Source organism: Equus przewalskii, chromosome 23, assembly GCF_037783145.1.
Source record: "Equus przewalskii isolate Varuska chromosome 23, EquPr2, whole genome shotgun sequence".
NCBI classification, from domain to species: domain Eukaryota; kingdom Metazoa; phylum Chordata; class Mammalia; order Perissodactyla; family Equidae; genus Equus; species Equus przewalskii.
This window is the reverse complement of record NC_091853.1, coordinates 4668532-4687101: the sequence shown is the minus strand read 5'-3', so window position 1 is coordinate 4687101 and position 18570 is coordinate 4668532. Positions and strand designations below refer to the sequence as shown.

Sequence of the window (18570 nt, the reverse complement as noted above, 5' to 3'; positions counted from 1 at the left end):
AATCCTCCTCTTTTTTTTTTTTTTTTTTTTTGCTTGAGGAAGATTAACCCTGAGCTAGCATCTGTGCCAGTCTTCCTCTACTTTGTATGTGGGACAGTGCCACAGCACGGCTGGTGAGTGGAGTAGGTCTATGCCTGGGATCCGAACCCACAAACCTGGGCTGCTGAAGTGGAGTGTGTGGAACTTTAACCACTTGGCTACGGGGCTGGGCTCCTGATGCACTTATTTATTGCAAAATGATTGCCACAGGTTAGTTAACACCTCCATCACCTCACATACTTACCTCTTCTTTTTTGGAGTGAGGACATTTAAGATCTACTCTCTTAGCAACTTTCAGGGATATAATACAGTATATTGTTAACTATAATCACCATACTGCACATTAGCTCTCCAGAACTTACTCACTTTCTAACTGGGAGTTTGTATCCCTTGACCAACATCTCTCCCTTCCCCCACCACCATTCTACTCTGTTTCTCTGGGTTTGGCTCTTTTTAGATTTTTAAATTCCACATGTAAGTGATATCATACAGTACTTAGGTTTCTCTTTCTGACTTATTTTACTTAGCATAATGCCCCCATGTTCCATCCGTCTTATTGCAAATGGCAAGATTTTCTTATCATGACTGAATAATATATTTTATATATATATCTATATATACGCCAAGTCTTCTTTATCCGTTCATCTATAGATAGTCACTGAGGTTATTTGCATGTCTTGGCTCCTCTGAATAATGCTGCAGTGAACATGGAAGTGCAGACAGCTCTTCAAGAGCCTGATTCCATTCCCTTTGGATATATACTTAGCACTGGGTTTATTGGATCATGTGGTAGTGCTATTTTTAATTTCTTGAGGAACCTCCAAACTGTTTTCCATAGTGGCTGTTATAATTTATATTCCCTCCAGCAGTTCACAAGGGTTCCCTTTCTTCACATCCTTGCCAATACTTATCTCTTGTCTTTTTGATAACAGCCATTGTAACAGGTAGGAGGTGGTATCGCATTGTGGTTTTGATTTGTGTTTCCCTGATAGTGATGTTGAGCACTTTTTCATGTACCTGTTGGCCATCTGTATGTCTTCTTTGGAAAAATGTCTATTTAGTCCTCTGCTCATTTTTTACTCAGATTGTTTGGGTTTTCTTTGCAATTGAGTTGTGTGAGTTCCTTATGTATTTTGGATATTAACTCCTTATCAGATAAATGATATGTAGATATTTTTCTCCCATTTATTAGGCTTTTCATTTTGTTGATTGGGTTTTTTTGCTGTGCAGAAGCTTTTTAGTTTAACGTAGTCCCACTTATTTCTTTTTGCTATTTGTGAGTGGTATAAGATAGGGGTCCAGTTTCATTCTTCTACATGTGATGATTCTGTTTTCCCAGCGCTGTTTATTGAAGAGACTATCCTTTCCCCACTGAGTATTCTAGGCTCCTTTGTCAAGTATTAGTTGATCATATATGCGAGCATTTATTTCTCGGCTCGACCAATTCTTTCCATTGGTCTATGTATCTGCTTTTATGCCAGTACAACACTGTTTTAATTACTATAGCTTTGCAGTAGAATTTGAAATCAGGAAGTGTGATGACTCCAACTTTATTTTTCTTTTTCCTTTTTTTTTTGTGAGGAAGATTGGCCCAGAGCTAACATCTTTTGCCAATCTTCCTCTATATAAGGAACAAGAAATGGGTGACCAATCTCATCACATCTATTCAACATAGTAATGAGTGTCTTAGAGTAATCAGGTAAGAAAAAGAAATAAAAGGTGCCCAAATCAGAAAGGAAGAAGTAAAATTATCTTTGTTTGCAGATGATATGATTTTATATTAGAAAATCCTAAAGATTCTACCAAAAAACTGCTAGAACTAATCAATAAATTCAGTAAAGTTGCAAGATACAAAACCAACATATAGAAATCAGTTGTGTTCCCATGCAGTAACAATGATCTATCCGAAAAAAAAGAAATTAAACAACCCTACTCACAATAGCATCAAGGACAATAAAATATTTAAGAATAAATTTAACCAAGGAGGTGAAAGATCTGTACAGTGAGAACTATAAGATTTTAATGAAATAAAATGAAGAAGACACAAGCAAATGGAAAGATATCCCATGTTCATGGATTGGAAGAATGGATATTGTTAAAATGTCCACACTACTCAAAGCCATCTGTCGATTAAATGTAATCCCTATGAAAATCCCAATGGCATTTTTCACAGAAACAGAAAAGCAATCATAAAATTTGTATAGAACCACCAAATATCTAGAAATTATATATCCTGAGAAAGAAAAAGTTGGGGGACTGGCCCAGTGGTGTAGTGGTTAAGTTCGCATGCTCTGCTTCAGCAGCCCAGGTTTTGCACCTTTCAATTTTCCACCATTGAGTATGAAGTTAGCTTTAGGCATACCATATATGGCCTTTATTATATTGATATACATTTCTTTTATCCTCAATTTGTTGAAAGTTTTTGTCATGAAAGGATTTTATATTTTCTCAAATACTTTTTCTCCATCTATTGAGATGATCATATGATTTTTTTGTTTCATTCTATTAATGTGATATATCACATTTATTGATTGGTGTATGTTGAGCCAACCTTGCATTCCAGGTATAAATCCCATGTGATCATGATGTGTGAGTCTTTTAATGGGCTGTTGAATTCAGTTTGCTAATGTTTTGTTGAAAAATTTTGCCTCTATAGTCATCGGGGATATTGACCCCTAGTTTCCTTGTCTTGTTGTGTCCTTATCTGACTTTGATATCAGGGTAATGGCTGGCCTCATAAAATGAGTTTGGTGGTGTTTCCTCCCTCTTTAATTTTTTGGAAGAGTTTGACAGGATTAGCATTAATTCTTCTTCAAATATTTCATAGATTTTACCAGGTAAATCATCTAGTCCTGGGCTTTTCGTTGTTGGGAGATTTTTGACTACTGATTCAATCTCTTTATTATTGGTCTGCTCAGATTTTCTGTTTCTTCATGATTCAGTCCTGGTAGGTTTTATATTTCTAGGAATTTATCCATTTCTTCTAGGTTATCCAGTTTGTTTGCAATGATTGTTTATAGTAAACTTATATGATCCTTTATATTTCTGTGGTATCAGTTGTATTGTCTCCTCTTTCATTTCTGATTTTATTTATTGAGTCTTCTCTCTTTTTCTCAGTAATTTAGCTAAAATTTTTTCAGCTTTGTTTTTTCTTTCAAAAAACCAACTTTTGCTTTCATTGATCTTTTCTGTTGTTTTGGTAGTGTCTGTTGCTACCCTTGTTCTCTTTTGGTTTCCAATTGCATATGAAATATCATTTCCATCCTTTCACTCTGAGCCAATGTGTGTCCTTAAAGCTGAACTGAGTCTCTCGTGGACAGTCTATAGTTTGGTCTTGTTTTTATATCCATCCAGCCACTCTATGCTTTTTGATTGGCAAATTCAATCCACTTACATTGAGTAATTATTGATAGTTAAGGATTTAACTATCCTTTAACTAATGCCATCTTATTAATTGTTTTCTGGCTGTTTTGTAATTCACACATTCCTTTTTCCCTCTTTTGCTGTCTTCCTTCATGTGTTGATGATTTTTCATAGTTATATGCTTTGTTTTCTTCTCTTTCTCTTTTGTGAATTACTGTAGGTTTTTGCTTTGTGGTTAACATGAGCATTACATAAACATCTTAAAGATATAACAGTCTATTTTATGCTAGTAACAACTTAACTTTACATGTAAAAACTCTATCATTTTATTCCCCCTTTTATGTTTTTGGTGTACAATTTTCCTCTCTTTATAGTGTGGATTTATTAACAAATTATTGTACCTATAGTTATTTTTAATACTCTTATCCATTAACATTATACTAAAATGGTTAACATACCACTGCATTACGGTATTAGAGTATTCTGAATCTGACTATATGCTTATCTTTACCAGTGTGTTGTATTTTTTCACATTACTACTTAGCACTCTTTCATTTCAGCCTGAAGAACTCCTTTCAGCACTCCTTGTAAGGCAGGTCCAGGGGTGATGAACTCCATCAGCTTCTATTTGTCTGAGAAAGTCTTTATCCAGCTTTGCTGGATAGTATATTTTTGGTTAGCACTGTTTTTCTTTCAGCACTTTGAATATATCATTCTACTTTCTCCTGGCCTATAAGGCTTCTCCTGAGAAATCCATTGATAGTCTTATTGGGGTTCCCTATGTAAGTTACAAGCTTCTTCACTCTTGCTACTCTTAAGTTGCTTTTTTTTTGTCTTTGATTTTTGACAGTTTTATTAAGATGTGTCCTGGAGAGGATCTGTTTAAGGTGAGTTTATTTGGTGACCTATGAGCTTCATGAACTTGGATATCAAAATGTCTCCCCAGATCCAGGAAGTTCCCCACCATTCTTTCTTTATATAAGCTTTCTACCCCGATCTTCCTCTCTTCTCCTTCTGGGACTACCAATACTTTGCAAATGATTTCTTTTGATGGTATGCATAGGTCACGTAGACTTTCTTCACTCTTTTCATCCTTGTTTCTTTGTTTGCCTTTAACTGGGTAATTTCCTAGTTCCTGTCCTCTAACTCACAGATTGTTTCTTCTGCTTGATCCATTCTGATACTGATGCTCTCTAGTGCATTTTTTTTTTTATTTCATTCATTGTATTCTTCAGCTCCAGAATTTCTGTTTTCTTTTTTTATGATTTCTGTCTCTTGGTTAGAGTTCTCATTTTCTGTTTGTATTGTTTTCCTGATTTATTTGAATCATCTTTCTGTGTTTTCTTGAGGCTCATTGAGCTTCCTTAAAACAGATATTTTGAATTCCTTATCAGGTAAATAGCAGGTCTCTATGTCTTTGGGATCAGTTACTGGAAGATTGTTGTGATCCTCTGGCTGTGTCATGTTTCATTCATGTTTCATATTCCTTGAAGTTTTGTGTTGCTGACTTCGCATTTGAAGTAGCAGTCACCTCCTTCCTTTTTTACTTACTGCCTTTGGGAGAGAAATATCTTTTGTCAGCCCTGCTAGGGATTCTAGGCTTTCTCAGAACTTGTATGGATGCACCTGCTCCACACTTATTACTCCGTCTTTTGGCAGAATTTTTAAACTTGTATGCCTTCTCTTGATCTTGCAATGCACCAGATCAGGTGCTGGCAGCCTCTCTTTTATTTTTCTAAAGGTGCTACTAAAGCTCAAGTCTGTGGTCTCTCCCTGGCTCACAAATTCTTACCAGCTTTGTGCTGTCTGCCAAAGCTTTCTCTCTCTGCTGCTGTTGGGAATGGACACAGGGAGCTGGCCATAGGGTGGGAGGTGTGTGTGAGTGAGGGAGCGTGCTGATGGTGCCTGTGGGCTAGTTGGTGGGATGTGCAGGTGGGGTGTCTCTAGGAGCTCATGTGCGGGCTTCTTGATGAAGTCTGTGACACAGTTTTTAGGATTCATGTCCTTTTAATTCTCTCCACTAGTCCTATCTGCTACTTTTCCAGCTGTTCCCACCCTCTAGTCATGCAGCTAACAATTCAGTAGCCTGAATGGGGTGAGAGAGAAATGGGCTTCTTTGGCATCATCCTGCACAGCTGGGGAAGCCAGGTGCTTACTCACCTACTTTCAGTTCCAATTTACATTCCTGCCAGCAATGTATAAGAATGTATAGTTATGAAGATTGAAGATTATTCAGCTAAAATATTTCTAATAGGTTAAATTGTGATTTCATTGTTTTAATATTAATTATTTATAAAGATTAACCTTCTACATATTTATTGGCTACATATATATCTCATGTTGTAAATTGTCTTATAATGTCCTTTGATCAATTCTCTACTGTTTTTCATCATTTTAACGTGCTGTTTGTATATTAGAGTTCTATTTCAAATATTTTCCCAGTTTAATTTTTAATTTACTTAATGTAGAGAAGATTTTAATATGTAGTGAAATCTGTTAATTTTTCATTTATGGTTGTTGCTTTTACAAAAACTTTGATGATACTTCCTCATTAGAGAAGTATATTTTTTCCTAATAGTTTTGTGGTTTCACTCTTTACATTTAATTATTTGATGCATTTGAATTTTTTGTTGTTGGTTGTGGTCCAAGATGAAAATGACTCCCTCACTCCTCCAAGTTTCACCAATTGTGATAGCATCATTTATTGAATTCTCTTTTTGTTTTCTATTGATTTATGATACCTTATTTCTAAGTTATTTGTTAAGTTGCATTAATCAGTATATCAATTCTTATACCAATACACATAATATTAATCAGTGTGTGGCTTTATCTTCAGTTTTTTACTGTTTGACTGTTAGTGCCTTATTGTAGTTTTCTTTGTATTTATTCTGTTGGTATTCAATGAGATTCTTATATCTTAAGATTGCTCTTTTTAATCAAATTGGAAAAATTTCAGCTAATATTTCTTCAAATATTTAGCCTTCCTAGTCTCTTCTGTCCTGTGACTCTGATTACATATGTGATCAAGTGATACAAGTCATTGAGTGTCTGTACATTTTTTTAAAATCTTTTTTTTAATGCTTCAGTTTGGGTTATTTCTACTTACCATCGAATTTATGGATTCTTTCTTCTGTTCCATTTAGTTTGTAATTTCAGATATAGTAATTTTTAGTTTTAAGATTTATGTTTGGTTCATTTTTACAAAGAATGTAACTTTCCTTAATCTCCCTATCTTTCCACACACTATATCCATCTTTTCCTATGGCTTCTTTAACATATTTATTATTATTTATTATAGCTATTTTAAAGTCCTTGACTGCTAATTCTAACATCTGGTTTGTCTGTGAGTCTGTGGACCTGTGACTGATTTTTCTCTTGACTGTGAATCACATACTGCTTTGGAAATCTAGTAATTTGGGGTTATATATTGGAACATTATGTAAAATATGTTATGCAAACTCTGGATTCTGTTATCTTCTTATGAAGTGTGTTGGGTTTAGTTCTGGTAGACAGTTATATCTTTCTTAGGCTTTGTCAGAGTGGGTCTGTTTTGTCATTCCTTCAGTCCTGGCCTGATGTTTTTTCCTAAGGCATGATGCTTTGAGGTTTCAATTGAAAACCCAATTGAGGGTGTTTACCAAGCCTTCTACCTTGACATATTCAAACTCCACATTCTTCCCTGCAGTGAATAGCTGTGGAAACTCTACTTAGCTGGTTCAGCTTTCTGACTGTTGTTTTTCCCTTCCCTCTTGGGGATCTTGCCCCACTCATGCATAGTTCAGGGATCAGTCAAGGATTTGAGGGAAGTTTACCCATAGATTTTTTTTTTGGCTCCCTCCTCCTAGGATTTTGCCACACTCACTTTCCAGCTGCTCTGGCTGTCCCAGACTCCATCCTCTATTCCTGAGGCCAATAATACTGAGGTTTTCTGCTTGAGCTCTGTCACATTGACTGTGGAGTAATCTCATGGGAAAACATATATATATAATAAATCTCAGTGTGGTTTCTTTCTTTCGAGGATTGAATCTTTTGATTCTTCAGTCCTCTCCAATTTGTATATATATATAATCTAGAGTTTGGGGACAGTAGAGTTTTTAATTTTCTGTATATTTATCCAGTACAAGCAAATTCTTGTGACTGGAAGCCAGAAGTCCCTGCACTAAGTTCTGTGAGAATCATTCTTTCCTTCTTCTCCTCCTATCTCTCTGACTCATTTATCTTGGTCCTCTTGGCTAAACTCTTTAACTACCTGTCCTTTAAATGAGAGTGTTCTGAGGACCTCATCCTTTTTTTTCTTTCAAAGTCTATAAGCTCTCCCTGGTTGATGCCATTAATATTAATATAACAGTACATTATCTACCAATTAATATGCCAATGACTCCAAAATCCATAACTCAAGCCCCTACCTTCTCCTGTGGCCCATGCGTTTCTAAAACTCCATGTTTCCTACATATTTCTTCCTCCTCTCACACATTCTCCTATATTTATGGATGTCATTAATATCACGCCACCTGGAAACTGGAGAATCATCTGAAACTCGCTTCTTTCCTTCATCCCACCACATCTATTTGTGTCCCAAGTCCATAACATAGACTTCTTTTGTATCTAAGTATCTGTCTCCTTATCTTCATCCCCACTGCTACTTAGTTTATTGCTTAACCTCGTTATTTCTATTGTCTCTTAAATTTTTTCCAGTTTACAGTGTCTTACCCTTCACATGCACCATCAGCATTCCTGATGCAGCACTCCTAAAATATAAATAGAGAATTAATACTCCTCAGCTTAAAGCCCTGCCGTGGCTCTCTATTGCTTACAGTCAAAGTTCACCTTTCATAGGAAGGCATGCAAAGACCTCCATGATACATCTCTTACTACTTCTAGTCTCATCTCTTACTGCAATGTTTAGTCTCTCCTCTATCCTCCACGTTTGTACTCGACTCTCCAGTAATATCAAACTGCTTATTCTTCCTCAATAAACCAGTGTCTTTCTTCACTCCCTCACTGCACCTCTGTTTATATGTTCTTCTCTAATTGGCGTGGATACCACGTCAACTCTTGTACAAGCATCTGAGAATTATTTCCTGGTTACTTCAGTGTCAGACACAATTTACCACTTCCTGTTTTGTACTCTCACTTGACCCTATATATACTATTTTCATCACCTGTTAAATTTTACTGTACTTATTTATTTACTGTCTGTCTACTCCTTAAAGGTTGCCTGTAAGATCTATTTTATTCATCTTGGTATTTCTAGCACCTAGCAGAGTACTTATAATGTGGAAAGCACTTGACAAATTGTTGATGGTAGAAAAAGTAAATGGATGAATATGTTTGGACATTATTGGGATAATTGGTGAAACCTCAGTGGCGTCTAAGTATGATGATTGTATTGTAGTTATATAGGAGACTATACTTATTTGTAGGAAATGCACACTAAAATATTTGGGTGTAATGGAGTATCAGGTTGGCAACTTGTTTTCAAATGGTTTATAGCAAAAAAAAAAAAAAAGTTCTCTGTACTTTGCACTTTTCCCTAAGTTTACAATTGTTTCAAAATAAAACAAAAATAAAATGTGGGGTCCTTAAAGCTTAAAAATAAGTAAATAATAAAAGATTATTGTCCCTTAAGTCAAGGATAGCCTCCCTGAAAAGTGTAGAAGAAACAGATTGTATTCCTTGTCTCCTTCCTCCCTTCTCCACGGTCCCAGGAAGTCCTAGGCTTCCTCTACTTTCTTAACAGAACAAAGTCTCTAATCAGATCTGGTAAATTCAGTCACACTGAGATGCAAATTACTACTCAGAATTAATTTATTATCACTACGGTTTTTCCTTTTCTTTTTTTAAGCAGAATGCATTATTTTTGTCTTAAAAGAGAAACTATTCCAATTTTGGAGGTTTAGACCCCATGAAGTTGATGAGGAAAGAGAAACTGACTGAAGGGACTTCTTAGTTACCCTTCAGTCATTCATTCATCCATAAATATTTGAATGCCAACTGTGTGCCAAGCACAGTTCTGGGTACTGGCGATACACCAGTGAACAACACAAGTGTGTGTATGTATGTGTGTGTATGTGTGCGCACTGGGAGGAGGGAGGGAGAGGGAAGAGCCAGAGAGACAGAGAATCTCCTCACAGAGCACCAAGCTTATATTCTACTTGGAGACAGATAATAAACAAAGAAAAAAATAGAATGCATAGTATTTCATATGGAGAAAAATGAAGGAAGGAAATGAGACTGGAATTAAGGATGTATAGATAGGATTCTGTTTTAAATTGGAGTCATCAGAGAAGGTCTCAATGAGAAGGTGATGTCTATGAAAAGACTTGAAGGGATAAAAGCCAACCATGCCAGTTTCTGAATGGGGAGCATCGTACGCCGAGGGAACAGCCAATGTGAAGGCCCTGGGAGAAGAGCTTCCTTGAGGTAATCTGGGAATTCCAAGGAATTAACAAAATGGGAGAGAAAGTCAGAGAGATAAGGGCTGGGGCAGATTTTGTAGACCCTTGTAATAGTTTTAGCTTTTGCTCTGTGTGAGACCGTAAGTTTTTAAAGAGTTTGAGCAGAATAGTGACATGATCAGGCTTTTAAAAGGAGCATTCTGACTGCTGTATTAAGAATGGTCTAAAGGGATACTACAGGAGAAGTTGTAATCCAGGCCCAAGATGATGATCACTTGGACCAGGATGGTAGCAGTGGACATGCTGAGTTGTTTACCAGGTGGTGTTTACTCGGTTGCTTACCCTTTCCTTCTTTTTATCTCTAGTGGATAAAGATTAAAATCAGTGAAATCCTAGAGAGAGGATTTGGAGGAATCCTTAGTTCTAAGGGATGGAAATAGAATGGAACAGAATTTTCTTCGCTTTGCTCTGGTTTGGTCTCAGTCTATTGATGAGATGAGTGGAGGTGAATACCTGTTCCTTCCTTGTCAGTTTAGTACATAACAACAATTAGAGAAGGCCTTTATGCCTGACCAGAGATAACAGGCATATTCACAGATTAAAGCAGGCCAAAGATTTCTATTGCTAGTTTATAGTAAAAATACAAGAAACATTTTTCTTAGGCTAATCAACTTAATTGTTTAATAAGCATTTTATTGATTTCAGCAAATACAAAAATAAAAAATACATTTTCAGAAAGCATTAAGTGGCTTAAGTGCATTTTTAAAGTAAGAAAATTGAAAGTGTTCCAAGTACAATAAGAATGTAGAGTAGTATGCAAAAATTTTATGATAGTAATTTATTTAATTCAAAGTGATTTGTATGTGATAACCTACAATACCTATTGAGTGATTCAGCAATTAAAAATAATCCTGTTGTAAATTATCATGTTTTGAATGAAGAATCATTTCTCTAACAGAAAAAACAAGAACCACTTATCTCAATGTTGTGTACCAGGCAGAGTGGCCAACACTGTCCTAGTTTGCCCAGGACTCTTTCAGGTTTAGCACCCAAGGAGCGGAGATTGAAATCTGTCAGTCCCAGGCAAACTGAGGTGGGAGACCACTGCAAAAAACTTACCTCATTATTGCATGATATCTCTTAAAAGCAAGCTATAACGAAGGTTTAACTATTCACATTCATTTAAGAAGAAGTTTTAAATGGATGTTGTATTAAGTTATAAAAGTTCAGGGGAAGTACAGTTAAACTTCTGCCCCTCTCCAAAGAAGTTTACTTAGCTTCGGTTCTAAAAATGTCAGTTTTAAAAACTGTCTTTATTTGCTTTTTAAGTTAACCTTTCATTGGAATTTGTTTACAGGTAGGGATATTAAGTAGAGGCCCATTTCCCAAAACAACACATGGGATTGAAAGCTAAAGTGCAGAGTTTGGGAAAACATGCAGAACTGAAATGGAAGTAGCAACTTAAAGTTATGACTGATGAAAATCTTTCATGAAGGATGAGAATCAAAATGAAAGGAAAGTAAGGAAAACCTATCTCAGAGGATCTTCCTAACCTGCATTCTGTCAAGTTTCTGTAGCTTCTTTATCATTTAAGGTGGAGATTGGTACATGTTTCAGAATGGGAGATTTAAAATGAATATTAACTTGTTCATTTCAACTATTACTCTTTATTCATAATTTCAAGCATTTACTGAAAACTTGCCATGAACCTGATGTAATGCTTATCAGTTAGGGATTCAAAGATGAGTAATACACAGTTGGGACCCTCAAGGAGCTCTCAGTCTAATGGGAGAATCAGACAAATAAATTTCAATCAGAAATGATAATGCCTATCTTTGAGAGAAGTACAGGATGCTAATGAAGTACATAGAAAGAATACCCAACCCAGCCAGTGTTGGGAAGAGAGGAGGTGGGATGGGCTTCCAAAGAAGAGACTATTCAGGAAAGACTTCCCTGAGTAAATGAAGCCTGGAGGTGTAATGAGTAAAATTTGGCTAGGTGAGGAAGGAAGGTTCCAGAGAAATAAAGAGATCCTTTTTATCACTGTAGGGTGAGAGACCATGGTTTGAGCTGGCTCCTAATGGGAGATCAAATCTCCTGCCATCTGCCTTCGCTATTACTACCCTCAGGCAAGTCTGGATCTTGGGTAAGAAATTTCACTCTTATAGGAAGAGGACTTGTATTCAAGATCCAGGGCACTTATCTTAAGGAAAGAGTTGCTTTCCAAAGTGATATCGCTCACACAATCTGTAATCTTGGTCTCTTGCCTTTTTTTTCTCTTTCCATTGGTATTAGTGATAAGAAGTGGGGCCACTCATTTCTATTGGAAAAGGGCCTGGCTATACTCTCTGCAGAGGGTTTTTCTCCTTTCCTAGGGTGGTTGCCTGTCTCTGAGAAGCTTTGAGGCAAGCTGCTCTGTCATTGGGGTATAATGTACATCAAAAAACAACTACAACAACTAAAAATAAAAATTAAAAAAAACGTACCTTAATAACCAATACTAGTATTTCTTTTCATGTGGGAAGTGGTTTGTATGGAGAAAGATGTGCATAGGTCTTTTAGGGTATGAAGGTAAGTAGGTGAGGCTCTGGGGGAATAAGTGGGAATGTGATAAGAAACTAAAAGTATAACTAAAGTGTTCAGTATAAGGAATGACTAGCAATTTGGGGGTAGGACATAAAGGGAAGAAAGAACTCAAGCCATCAACAGAGGCTGGAGCCTGGGAAAAGAGTGCACTTGGAGCCAAGTGCAGAGGCTGGGAGAGTGAAGGGATTTGCAGAATAGAATTTCTAAAATTTAAGTCTAAGATATTTGTGTTTCTGGAGTATAAGTCCTCTTTTTCTTCCCAAAGCTTCAGTAAAATCACGTATGCCTTAAAGCTTTTGGTGGTGGTGGTGGTGGGTGTAGAAAAGGAGACTAAGCCTGCGGCACATTTCCCCTGCGGGTGCCTGGAGGAGGCAGCTCACGTTGCAGATCAGAGTGGAGCTCTCGGCTGTGGCAGGTGAGGATGTGCAACCAGCACAAAGGTGCTACACCTTGGAATTGATTCAAATGTACATGTCAGTCTTTTGTTTTCTGAAATATATCAAAGAGGAGAAGGCCATGGGGCTAATACTTTTTACTTTCTTTGTCTTGTTTCCTTGTGTTGTGACTTTTCATCCCTCTGATATGGTAAGTTCTCAGACTGAGGGAATGAAATGGAAGAGGGGGATAGAATAGATATAGAATAGGCCTCACAGTTTGGATGATTTTGGGCAAATGTTATCCAGTGGAAGCATAACGCAAGCTGCATATGTAATTTAAAGTTTTCTAGTAGCCATATTAAAATAACTAAAGGGAAATATATGACACTAATTTTAATTATATATTTTATTTAACCTAATATATCTAAAATATTATAAGGATTTAATCAATATAAAAATTGTTAATGGTATATTTTACATTCTTATTCTTTTTCCTGAGTCTTTGGAATCTGTCATTCATTTTACGCTTAGGGCACATCTCAGTTTGCACTAGCCACCTATCAAGTGCTTAATGGCCCCATGTGGCTGTAATATTGGACAGTGGCTGTGACATAGAGGCTACCATATTGGACAGTGCTGATCTAGGCCATTCCAGCAGACCTTGCTTAGAAATATCGAGCCTCCCCCATAGTCTAGCTGCGATTATTGGAGTACTATGCTGGAGTTGATGTCAAAACAAACAATAAAGTATTATATTGCTTAGTTTTAACTCCTTTGTGCATATTTTCTCTCAGGTACTTTAGAGAGAATTAGCCAGAATCTTGGGTAGGAGTCAGATTCCTAGATCCTTTGGCCAGAATACAACTAATGTGTCTTACCCTGAGTTCCAACTGCATGTCCCACTCCAAAGGAGTGGCAATGCATGCAGAGGGGTCGGCACGGGCCATATTAGAAGAGGCTTTATAAATTATGCCAGAGTTGGGATTTAATTCCCAAAGCTGGGGAGTAGAAGGTGAAGAGTGGGGAGAATTTAGTGAGTTTTCAGCAAGGCAATTATGTGATCATATTTTCATTTTAGAAAAGTTAATATTAGGGTAGTGTAGATGACCCATTATAGGGCAGCTTGACTGGAAGCAAAGAGAAGGTCCTATAAAAAATGTGGATAAGCAGTTCTGAAGGCCTAAACTAAGGTAGTGGCTGTGTAGGTAGAGAAGAAACGACAGGTTAAAAACATGTTAAGGAATAATGGAGAATCCATGGAATGTGGAATCCATAGAGGTCAATTGAATGTGGTATAGGAAGTGTCAAGGGTGACTCAGCATTGTTTTATCTTAGGCAACTTGAGTAATAGTAAGTAGTGCCATTACTTGAACTAGAGAATACAGGAGGAGAAATCAATTTAAGAGGAAAATATTGAATTCCATTTTGGGACATATTGACTTTGGTGTGGAAAGAATAGAGTTTGAAAAGTATCCAACTTAGCATATTTAGAAGTCTTGATGAAAATGGTAAGAGTAGTTTCAGTGGAATCGTGAGGACAGAAGCCAGGCTGCAAATGTGCTGTGGAATGAACAAAAGATTTTGAGAAAGCATAGTATATTCAATTCATTCATAAATCAAATATTAATTATTATTTAAGACGTGTTGGAATATACATTGGGAATACACTCGTGAATAATACAGTATCTGCTCTCAAGCTGTTTTCTGTGGTGGGGGTTTCAGGGAAAGCAACAAATAAACCAGACCTTTAAAATGTATGGCAGGCCTAAGATAGTCACCATATGGCACTGTGAGAGCACACAGAACGGCCGCTGACGCCGAGGGGTTAGGACTGCTCTGTCAGCGAGCTTGTGGTGAAGGGGCAGAGAGAGCGATGGGACTGGTAGACGGAAGACAGTCATTTTCACATGGTTTTCTTCTATTACAAGGTTATTTGAGGTCCGTCTTGCATCATGTAGAATACACGTGAAAAAGTTTTACTTCTTCTAGCTGAGTCAAAGACTGAATGAAGGAAAATCATTTCACCCTCATGCTTGTGGTCCTGCGAGGCTTCCTTTCTTCTTTGCAGGTGAGAGAAGTTACATGAAGACTGCAAAGGGGCCACAGTTAATAAGCGCTGCAGTAGAGGAAGAGGCCTCCTCTTAGCCCTGAAGACAGTTGTCTTGGAATTGGGCTGTGGGAGCTACTTCTGTCTACAGCTGTGTTATCCAGTACAGTAGGCACTAACTAGCCACAGATGGCTATTTATATTTAAAATAATTACAGTTAAATAAAATTAAAAATTTAATTCTTCAGTCACACTACCACATGTCAAGTGCTTAGTAATGACATGTGGCTAAAGATTACCGTATTGGATAGCATAGACTATAGAACATTTCTACCATTGCAGAAAGTTCTATTGGACTGCTCTTGTCTAGAGAAATTGCTTTGTTCCCATAAGTTTAGGACTTTTTGCTATTACCTACTTTACCTTTTTAGCCCTCTGAGGTTTTATGCTAGATCCTATGGTTTTATAAATTATATAAATTGTTTTTAGCTGGTTTAATTGCATATTGTTTTCAGCTTACTTTGGCCTGCTATTTTTATTAATTCATAACTTAAGTTCTATATTCACAGCTTTTAACCCATTTTCATGTCTCTTCTATCATTTTTGTTTCCATCTCCTACAATTGACCTTCAGCAGCCTGAATCTTGTAAGTTACTTTTGATTGATCCTCCATTTCTTTCTTTGCTGATTCACCCGAGTAAATGAAAAGACTCACAGAATAAAATTCCTTCTTGGGAACAGGAATATTACATGTACTAGCAGGGTCCCTCAATTACCAGAAGCATTTTTTTCTCATACCGTATATCAGTCCAGTCCCTTTGTAAGAAGATCTGAAACCTATCAGTTTTGCTGTATTTAAAATTTTTAAGTGAGCAAGCCATTTAAACAGATGTGACATTCTAAAGGGGGACCAGTGGTGACAGATAATATTCACATTAATGAAGCATTTGTATTTGCCAAGCACTAAAAGCCATTATATCATTTAATTCTCCCAGCAATCCAGTACATTTATTCCAGTGTCCAGATGCGGAAACTGAGGTTTTGAGAGGTTAACGTCACACACTGACAGACTTGAACTCACAGATTTGAACTCCGTCTAATTCCAAAGCCTACAACAGTAAGTTGGAGGTTTTCCTTAGGGAAGGAGCCACAGACGTGATAGCTCTGGCTCGGTGATGGCAAGAAGGGTATTGCTGTCCCCCTCTTCACCAGGCTCAGAGAATACCTTAGAAAAGGAGCTGCCAATCTTTTTATAGGGACTAAGGATGGACAACAATATTGAGACTTTTTTCTAGGTCATCTGCTCAATTTAAGTCCGTTCCCACATGTAAGCTCCGTCTTCAAACCACTTCCTTCTAGCATATCTTGGTTTGTCCTGCAGCTTTCAAGACCTAATGAGGACTAAGGTTCTCTTAATTAACTTTTGAAGTTCTCAGAAGGAGGGCTGCTTGTACAGATCTTCAAGAGATACGCTTGTGCTACCAGAAGGTAGCTGACTGCCATGGACATCTGTGAGCTCGTCACATCAGTCAATATGTGTCACAAAGGGAATGACGCTATAGCAGTGGGTAATTGGGAGTCTGTGAACTGAGATTAGTTAACAGAACTTCCACCGTGTATGTGTATATATTTTCTTTTAAGAAGATTTTGCCAATGTTACGAGACAACACTCTGGGCAAACACCTGAAGTGATTTTAACTGGGCCTCCTGTCTGATCAGGGTGGGTCTCTTTGGCCTAAACAGTCATCTTCATCTCTTTGGACAATCAACCAGCTAAAGAACAGGGAAATTTCTTCAGTACTCATTCTCTGCCTTCCTTTAACATTTGATGTATTTAAAGCTTGGTTGGTTATAATTCTATACTTGAGGAAGACAAAAGAAGAAAAAACAACAAAACAATGGGGAACAATTCACAGAAAGATATCTGTTTCCTGTAACATGCTTAGCCATGTTAATCAGGGAAATGCATATTAAAACACACTGATATAATTTTCTTAAACCAGTAAATTAGCAAAACTTAAAAAGGTAGATAAAATTAAGTGTTGGCAATCATAGTGTAGAAATGACACTCTAGGTTGTAGTATTGTGAGATTTTTTTTCATCCTTATACAGTTGATTCTCGTTATTCAGTAGGTATGTTTCATACAGTCACCATGAACACTGAATCAGTGAATACTGAAATATTGCTCATAGGGAAAATATAAGGTTAGGTTTCTATGAACCTCTGGTCACATCATTTTTGTGTGATCAAGCAATCAACACGTATCCTTGCTTTATGTGGGTTTCTGTTTAAAGACACCTAATTAAATATATTTTGTTGATCCAGTAACATTGAACTCAACAACCAAAAGCACTCATTCTTGAATGATGCTTATATTACACATGTATTTTCTCTGGGAGGCATACCAGTCTTCTTGCACTTAGGAACACTAGGCAGCACTTTAGCATTATGCTTCGGGGCCATTTTAAACAGTGAAATCACCAAAAAACACAAAAATGCAAAAAGCGTGGTTCTAAATAGATTGCAAAAAGGGTGCTTGCTTATAGTCTGAGAGCTAAAACAAGAAGGCAGAGTGTTGCTTTGTGCAGCCTCAGCTGGGAGCATTTGTGATGATTCAAATTTTTGCTGCTCTGTGCGTGTCCACAAATGACGATGGAAGTGCTTCAAGTATTTATGTTGGGGTTACAAGTAAATTTTAGTGAGTAAGTAAATTTGCAAATGTGGAATCCGTGAATAATGAGGATTGACTGTATTTTCTTCATTTTTTAACAATAAGCTTAAATGATTTTTCTAAAAGAAAAATAAATTGCAAAAATAATTAGCAGTGCCCGCTTAATAAAATATCCTGGATAAGGAAAATAATTTTTCTTAAAGAGTAGATGGCTATAAGAGATTTAATACAATTAGCTTGAAAAAGTTCAAAATACATGCTAGAAAATTCTGCGTTTCAGAATAACTATTTGTCTTGGATTTCTTTTGCTTTGGTGTTAAATAACACAGCCCCAAAACTTGTCAAAGATAATAATTCTCTCTGTGATTATAAGAAGATGAAACAATGTGAACTAATAAGAGAGTAATAGAAAAGCACTTGACATTAAACTACTAAATAAAATAACATTTTATAATATTTTTCCATGACAATTAAAACAAAGTTTCATTCAACTATAATATTACTGATTCAACAGCAATATTTTCCTGAAAAGGCAAGAGATATAATTTAAAGTTTCAAGTAACATGTTTGGAATTTTACATATCCTTTTCTGGTAATGTGTAGATTTTTCAACTAAATTAACTGAAAATGAAAAAAAAATTGTTTTTGGTTGTTCCAGCCATTAAGTATCAGAACTGGGACTCCAACCTTTATGTTGTTGCTTCCAAGTTCATGCCTTTAACCATTACATTATACTGTCTTATGACATTTCTGTGAGACCCTGTCACAATATTACCAGGGCCTAAAACATGTACAAATCAAGTGACTTTTGAAAATTAGATATAGAAGTACTTTCTTCTCTATGAAGTTTTAAAACTAGAGATTGTGTAATCTTTTTCTGAGTGATTTAGCTACAAGCTGACCCAAAAGCCACAAAATAAATGACAGTATTATCCTCATATTACATATATCCATAATTACTTATATTGTAGATAGGTGGTCAAAACTCAAGAAAACATTAAAAAATTGGAGTAAAGATAAAAGGAACTTATACCATCTCACTTTAACTCCTAGATATGGCTTACTGTATATACAGAAACAAAATAATG

The 18570-nt window shown here is 36.5% G+C and overlaps 1 protein-coding gene and 1 long non-coding RNA gene across 5 annotated transcripts in view; both read left to right on the top strand.

Annotated features, from left to right (window-relative positions):
- NME7 (NME/NM23 family member 7) overlaps window positions 1-18570 on the top strand; it is a 239146-nt gene that overhangs the window by 135962 nt on the left and 84614 nt on the right. The window lies entirely within an intron of this gene.
- Window positions 11850-14831, top strand: LOC139078982 (uncharacterized). The gene is made up of 3 exons (XR_011532208.1): window positions 11850-11929; window positions 12652-12801; window positions 14692-14831. It is a non-coding gene; the product is annotated as an uncharacterized lncRNA (long non-coding RNA).